This window comes from Chlorocebus sabaeus, chromosome 9 (genome assembly GCF_047675955.1).
Source record: "Chlorocebus sabaeus isolate Y175 chromosome 9, mChlSab1.0.hap1, whole genome shotgun sequence".
NCBI classification, from domain to species: domain Eukaryota; kingdom Metazoa; phylum Chordata; class Mammalia; order Primates; family Cercopithecidae; genus Chlorocebus; species Chlorocebus sabaeus.
The window spans coordinates 52,419,721-52,428,394 of NC_132912.1; positions in this window are offsets into that span (position 1 = coordinate 52,419,721).

An 8,674-nucleotide genomic window follows, 5' to 3' on the forward strand; every position below is an offset into this window, starting at 1 on the left:
TTTATTTTCATTTCTTCTTGGCAGGACGTAACTTCCTGCTTCTAAGAAAAACATCTTTAAACAGAGCCACAAACGGTTCCAGGGTGTCCCGCACATCCCCCGCTCGACGGAACAACAGCGAGATGAGCTGCGTGGAGTGGATTGGAAGCACATGGAGCCTGTTTCCTTTCAAAATCCCCCAGGGACTCGGCCTGTAGGAGCCAGGGTGTTTGATAAATCATGCTGGAAGTTTTATCAGGTCCAGTGTGTGCGAGCGAAAGCCAGAAGGGGAGGGAGGGGTCCCCTAGGGCCCCCCGAATCCAGGCCGACTGGAGGCCTAGACAAGAGGAGGGATCTGAGTCTTGAGCACCTACTGCATGCGCCTGAGGTGCTGGCTCATCCAGGGCCAGCGGGAGAAGTGCCCCAGGACCTGCCCTGAGTCCTGGGGAGACAGACACAGCTGTCATAGACCAGGCGCCACTGGGGAATGTGGCAACCAGGAGGAAGGGCTCACTGGCTAAGGGGGCTTCCCTGTTACCTGTGCACTCTCCTCGTGTGCGCCTCTTCAGACCAAGCAGAGGGAAATTTATGCAAGCCCAGGAGGAGCCTTCTGGGTTCTCTTCCTTTCTTTTCCTGCATCACGAGTGGATCAGGGCCTGGCCTCAGCCCAAAGCTTCAGGGAGCTCATGGGGTACGGCGGGGAGGGACAGTGAGGAGCCGAGGAAGGAGGCTCCAGGGGTCTCAGGGATCTCGGCAGCATGGAAGTGAGAAGTGAAGCTAACTGAGCTTCTGGGTCGGGTAGGGACTTGGAGAACTTTTCTGTCTAGCCAAAGGATTGTAAGCACACCATTCAGCGCTCTGTGTCTAGCTAAAGGTTTGTAAACACACCAATCAGCACTCTGTAAAAACGGACCAATCAGCACCCTGTAAAATGGACCAATCAGCAGGATGTGGGTGGAGCCAAATAAGGGAATGAAAGCTGGCCACGCCAGCCAACCACGGCAACTCGCTCCGGTCTCTTTCAATGCTGTGGAAGCTTTGTTCTTTCCCTGTTCACAATAAATCTTGCTACTACTCAGCCTTTGGGTTTGCACTACCTTTATGAGCTGTAACACTCACGGCGCAGGTCTCCAGCTTCATTCCTGAAGCCGGGAGATCACGAACCCACCAGGAGGAACTAACAACTCCGGATGTGCCACTTTTAAGAGCTGTTAACACTTGAGGCTTCAGTCCTGAAGTCAGTGAGACCAAGAACCCACCAGAAGGAAGAAACTCCGGACACATCTGAACATCTGAAGGAACAAACTCTGGACACACCATCTTTAAGAACTGTAACACTCACCATGAGGGTCCACGGCTTCATTTTTGAAGTCAGCCAGAATCCACCGGAAGGAACCAATTCCTGACACAGAAGCATTACCCTGTCTGAAGGAAGCCGGTGCTTCTGCCCCTGGAAATCTGAGCCAGCTCCACCATGTTTGACCTGGAGGAAGCCTCACCAGGAAGAACAGCGCAGCTCCATCAAGATGTGGCGGGGGTGAACAACTGGCCTGTGAACTGTCACGCCTGGATGTTGGTCACATATAGTTACCAGGTTTGTAACTTAGCTTCAGAGTCTTATAAACAAATATTCTTTACAATATAACATGCCCTGCATTATTAATTTCCTTGCAATCTCTAGAAAGCAGTATTGCTCCTAAGAATTTTACAGAGGCTCTTATATGACAGGAAAGGGTGCTGAGAGCAATGAACTTTGGGATCAGAGAGCAATGGTTTCAGTGGCACCTTCTTGGCTGACTCATTTTCAGTCTCAGTTTTCTTACCTGTGAAATAGGAACAAGGACACCAACCTTAAGGATTTGGTGCGAGGGTTAGTTATTTATGGGTCCTTATTTACAATAAGGTGAAGGTGACTTATAGATACATAAAGTAGATTAAAGTGGCAGAAGAATAAAAGAAGGAAGATAAGTAAGAGAACAAAAAATGAATTCAGTAATAACTAAAAACCACGTGACATAATACTTCATTTTTTGAGAGTAAAGAACATTTTTTTTAATTTATTTATTATTATTATACTTTAAGTTGTAGGGTACATGTGCACAACGTGCAGGTTTGTTATATATGTATACTTGTGCCATGTTGGTGTGCTGCACCCATCAACTCGTCATTTACATCAGGTATAACTCCCAATGCAATCCCTCCCCCCTCCCCCCCTCCCCATGATAGGCCCCGGTGTGTGATGTTCCCCTTCCCGAGTCCAAGTGATCTCATTGTTCAGTTCCCACCTATGAGTGAGAACATGCGGTGTTTGGTTTTCTGTTCTTGTGATAGTTTGCTAAGAATGATGGTTTCCAGCTGCATCCATGTCCCTACAAAGGACACAAACTCATCCTTTTTTATGGCTGCATAGTATTCCATGGTGTATATGTGCCACATTTTCTTAATCCAATCTGTCACAAAGGAACATTTTTTTTTGAGACGAAGTCTTGCTCTGTTGCCCGGACTGGAGTGCCGGTGGCTTTATCACGGTTCACTGCAACCTCCGCGCCCCAGGTTCAAGCAATCCTCTGCCTCAGCCTTCCGAGTACCTGGGATTGCAGGCACCCGCGACCACGCCTGGCTAATTTGTTTGTATTTTTAGTAGAGGCGGGGTTTCACCATCTTGGCCAGGCTGGTCTTGAACTCCTGACCTCGTGATCCACCCGCTTCCGCCTCCCAAAGTGCTGGATTACAGGTGTAAGCCACCGCACCTGGCCAGAACATTTTTATCTGTAAGGATTCTTACCCGCATAAGAACGGGGCCCTGCACGCTCTGCAGTTCATGGAGGTCATAGGATCAAGCAGACCAGGTCCCCACAAGAATCTCAACTGTTCTTGGTACCAGGATGAGGTGGAAAATAAGCCTGGTAGTCTTATTTAATTTTATTTAATTATAAATTGACAAATTACATTTGTATGTATTTATGGGGTACAAATACATACAATTTATGTTGTATGTAGTGATGTTATGATTTATAAATACTGTTGACCCTTGAACAACGTGGGTTTGAACTGTATGGGTCCACTTATATGCAAATTTCCTTCTGTCCCTGCCACTTTGAGACAGCATAGCCAACACTTCCTCTTCCTTCTCCTCAACCTACACAACATGAGGACAAGGGTGAAGACCTTTCTGATGATGATCCACTTCCTTTTAATGAATAGTAAATGTATTTTCTCTTCCATATGATTTTCTTTATAACATTTTCTTTTCTCTGCTTTAGTCTAAGGATGCAGTACATAATACATAAAACATATAAAATATGTATTATTTATGATATCAGTAAGGCTTCAGGTCAAGAGTAGGCTATTAGTAGTTAAGTTTTGGGGAAGGTCAAAAATTATACACAGATTTTCCACTGCCTGGGGGTTTGTACCCCTAACCCCCATATTGTTCAAGTCTCAACTGTACAAGGTAAAATAATTAAATCAAGATAATTACTGTATCCATCTCAAAAATCATTTTTGTGGTGAGCATAGTAAACATAATAATAATGCATTATACATTTCAAATTCACTAAGAGTAAGTTTCAAATGTTTTCACCTCCTGGTCTTTGTACAGAGATTGTGATGTAAGATTGTGAATGAAGTCCCAGGGCAATTCTATCAGTTTCTTCCATGAGGTAATCTCTCAGCTTGGAAAAACAGTATCAAGCAACTAGTGAAAGTGATTCTCTGTGCACTCCAGGTCTTCGACTGCTTGCTGAGCTGACTTGATATAGATGTTGGTTTCACAATACTGGGAAGCATGAAATAGCTGATGAACTTTAAAGAAATCATCCCTATCACATGTCAACAAATTAAAGGCTGTCCTCTCCAAAAGCTACAGGATGGGCAGCTGTTCTCTGTTGCTGATTAAATGCAGACCCATAAACTTTGGCAAGAAGTTGAGTGGAGGAAGTGTTGGTTGCCTCCTGAGGAAACGAAGATGCCTAACAATGACTTAGGCCTGAGTCCTTGCTCAGGGGTGTGTGTGTATGTGTTCCACAATCCTCCGTAGAAAATGATTTTGGATCCACCAGAAAACACAAACTATGACGGATGACCAGAGCTCTTAACATTTGCACTCCTTACTAAATGAACACAGTCATTTTAGTTTTGGGAATGTTCAGAACAAGTGAAATCAGTTAAGCATCCCCATCAAAAAGACTCTCCAGAAAGCACCTCACATTTGAAATTGAGAAGGCAAATTTTTAGTGAAATGATTTATTTAAACAAATCTTTGTTTATAAACCTCTTGGGATGAGGATTGTCTACAAAACCATAACTTGAATTTGAGACTAGTTGGTCTTACTTTGAAATAAGGCAGAGCTACAACGCTTAGCTGTTTGAGTCACAGCTAGAGATGGCACACTTCATCCTCCACCTAGAAGATGCGTGTGTTCATATTACCTACATTCTCCATACCAGGCAATGATGTAGTCACCTTAGCTGTGAATAGTATAAGATAATTAACAAATAAGTGTTAGAGAAGTGGTAATTGTAAGTTCTAGAATATATTACTTGAGTGCATTAATATTTTTGCTTTTCTTAATTTGTGGGAATTGTTCCATTCCAAGTGAATGAATTATTTTTTTAACAGTAATACCTTTAGTAGTAAAAATCCAAACAATGCTGCAACTATAGAATAAAACCCTCCCTCTCCCTCCCACCCTTCTTGCCAAGGGTAATAACTTTCCAAAGTTTCTGCTTTTACTTTTTCTGGCCCTGGTTTTCATAGCTCTAAATAATATGTTCAGGGCCCTAGTTCTTGATCTGCCAACTCTCAACAGTGTCTCTTGGCTCCTCTCCATTAAAAAAAAATTAAATTACATACATCAAATTTTACTCAGCCCAAACTTTATTTATATATGTGTGATTATTTTAGTTCTCTTTTAGTTCTTTTGTTCTATGACTTTAAAATATGTCAAAGCTATTTCTTGATCTCTATTTACAGGGCACCTTTGACTCTCTACCATGTACACTGAAGGAATTAAAACCTTTGTTTTCCTGCTCTTCCCCTTCCCTCTCCATCTCATCATCTGTCAATTCTGTTCTTATCTCAAGCTGTAAGGTTTATAATATTTTCATTCTCCTCTGTCGGTATACCATATTTTATCAAATCTAATATGCCACATAGTTGTTTGTTTCATTAAATTAAAAAAAATGCTGTCAATGATACTTTATTGATTACAGAGTACATCCCATTTTCAAGGAGGCTAAAATGTGAGGGGGGGAGTGCTATTAGATTTTATAAAAGATAATTAGTCTCCTGTACTTTGTAGGTAAATTCTAAAAATAAAAATAAACTACTTTTATGATATCATTGTGTAATATTTCAGTAGAATGGATTAGGATCATCGAAGAGGGATATAAGCTTTTGTCACTAAACCAGTGCTACCCACATGGAATGGTTAGATGTCAAAAAGATTCTTTTCTTACAGCCTAAATTTGTCCTAAATCATGCACCATTTTAATGTTCTTCATGTGGAGCTCTGATTTTATGTTTCTTTCCCAGACTGTCTATGTATATATTTTAGCATTAAAAATAATATTTTGTATTCACCTTATCACAAGATTATTTGGATCCTAAATCAAAAGATGTGTTGTGAAAATTCCACATTTGTCTTCAGACGTTCTTCTAGGGACTTTCTGGTTGGACCAGCTGGTTTCTAGACCTGCCACATAGCTGCTGTCCTTAGATTCTCCCAGTACTGAGCACCATTTGCATCTTCATTTTGTGGAAAGCATACATTTTCTCTTTAGGAATTGATCCCTTCGTTGTTTTGTAGTACATCCTCAAGTCATTTTTCTTAGAAGAGTGGGAAGAAAGTGTATTTTTACAGATCTAGAGATAACTGAACGTGTTCATTTTCTCTGCTCCCCCACCAAGCCCCACTGAAATGTCAGTAAAGTGATTTTTAAAAGCACAAATTTTTTATAAAAAGGACACAGGAGAGTAGTTAATATCAACAAAATGCTGTAAGCTAAAAAGGAGAAGGATAAATGGTAAGTGGATGAGCAGAATCCCAAACCTCAAATGGCAAATGTCTGAGCAATCCAACCCACCCCTGAACACCCACAGCTGCAAACTGGAGCCCCTTAGTTCACCTTGGTGCGGGGGGAGAGTGAGAAGGGGCTGCAGACAGGGTTTATTAACAGTGTATTTAGTTTTGTAGATGTTTCCCTCAAGAATCTGAATATCTTTGGCTGTATGGCCCTATTTATGAATAAATTATGATTAAATATGATTATGATTAAAGAGTCAGGCACAGCCCTATGCTGATATGTCCTCTCTTCCTATTCTCACTGCTGTTATGATATTTTTCATTTCTGTGTTTTTTTTTATCATTAGAAATTCAGGGAACATCAAAGATAGGTAGGTGGATTGATAGATGATTGATAGATAGATAGATAGATAGATAGATAGATAGATAGATAGACAGAGCCAGTCAATGATTTTGAACCAGTATCACTGCTGGAAACATTTAAGGTCATATTCTGTCAAGAGATAATTCTTCCTGGCTCATGGTTCACGTTTGCGAGTTTGGCCCATGATTCAAAAGCAAAACTATTTGTTGACCTTATGTAGTTTTTGTTCATAAACAAGTTACATTGAATACATTAAATGTCATTGGAATGCAATGAAATTCATCAACAAACCAACGTAATCATTATGTTACCCCAAGTGGCGGCCAGTTGAACATTAGTCTGTGTGTTAAGTCCCCTGGTTCTATGTGGAAAACATTGGCTTGGAAAACCCTGACCTACAATGTGTCAACCAAGAAACAGGACAACGTTTGAATCATGTATCTTTCGATTACATTTGCAGGGAACAGAAAGTCGTCTTTTTAATGACAGGATTCCCTTTCTCAAACCCCATGGGACCATGTCTGTAGCGTTAACAAGGGTGAGTGAGGGATTCAAGAGAAAAGGCCAACCCCTGGTTGTGAAGCCTTTTAATGGCCTGGGTGTTTAATCGACTCCTCACGCTGAGGAACTGCTACTCGGTTGGAGGGTGCTTGCATTAGTCACGGGCTGCCACAACAAAACATCACAGGCGTGCAGCAACAGAAATCTCCTTTCTCACAGCCTGGAGGCTGGAACATCTAAGACCAAAGTTCTGACAGGGTTCCACGTCCGGTGGGGGTAAAATGAGGTTATAAGGTTGGAGACTTGATCTGATAGAACTGGTGTCCTCATAGAATGAGACACCATCCCTCCCTCTCTCTCTTTCTGCCATGTGAGGACATAGCAAGAGGGTGGCCATTTGCAAGCCTGATGCTGTAAAAGTCCTCGCCTAGTTAGCTGACCCTATCTATGCTCTCTAACCCTCCCTGTGCTGTGCTTTCCTTAGAAACTTTGGGTTTCCTTGGTGACTCTTGTGCTTTAAAGCACTTCCCACACACTCATACACAGAATCACACACAGCACACAGACTCACAGGCACATACAACATGCACACACTAGCTGCCTAGAGGCAGGTCTTCACCTCTGAACCACCAGTCCCAGCCCATTGAAAATTTACTTAATGATATGTGGGAAAGCACATTGCTAATGGTCAATTTCTGTAACAATTAAATCCTATCAAATATCCAGCTGAGAATAGTACAACACAAACATGGTTCTGCCATTGAATTCCTTCTAGCAGTAGGATTTTTACTCTGATAAGAAAGCATAGTTGTGCTTGAAATTTGCTGAGGGTCGATCTTAAGTATTCTCACTCCAAGAAAGAGAGAGAGAGAGAAAGAGAGAAGGAGAGGGGAGAGAGAGAGAGAAAAGGAAAGAAGGAAGGGAGGGAAGGAGGGAGGAAAGGAAGGAAGGGAAGGAAGGAAGGAAGGAAATGGTAACTATATAAAGTAATGAATTTATTAACTTGATTGTAGAGATTATTTCACAGTGTATATGTATATCAACACCAAGTCATACATGATAAATATATACAATTTTCATTTGTCCATTATATCTTAGTAAAAAAGTCTCCAAAATGATGGGACAGTGCGTCACGCTGGGTTGGAGTGGCAGCAAAGGGCCTGTTCTGCCTGGCATTTGAGCTGCCTTCTGTCCCACTTGCTACTCCCACCCTGTCTCCAACGTGCCCAGTGAAGAGCCATTCATCATGTCCCTGGGTAGTTCCACTGCTGGGAGGGTCGGCGAGTGCCTCACAGGCATCTCCATTGTTGGGGACGAGGTAGAAGTGTGACTGGGAGACGTGTCCAAGAGCCCAGAAGCTGAAACACCAGTGATGGTATCTGTTTGATTTTCCTATGGTCAATTAGCCTTTATTTCTAAATACTTTGGGGTCACAGTGCTTCCATCAAGCAGCCCTTCCAAGCACTGCCCGCCTCTTGCGGACAATGATGGACTTAATGAAGATTGATGGCCCAGGGAACCCCCACTGGGCCCCCTTCCCCACTGTGGGAAGAGGGACTGTGCAGAGCCTTAGGGGGCAGATGCCAGCTGGCGGCTGCATCCGCAATTCCTTCTTGCTCAGACCCTTAGCAAAATTGGCTGTCTTACTGCTAGCCTTCATAGGCAGGTGAAAAATAAACCCTAATTGGCTTTGTTTCTTGATCCTAGCCCTGCCTGTCTCCAAACACCTTCCACATGCCCTGAAGAAATTTTCAAATGCAAATGCAGCCCCTTGGGTCAGGCCCTGGCTTAATTACCTTTTATT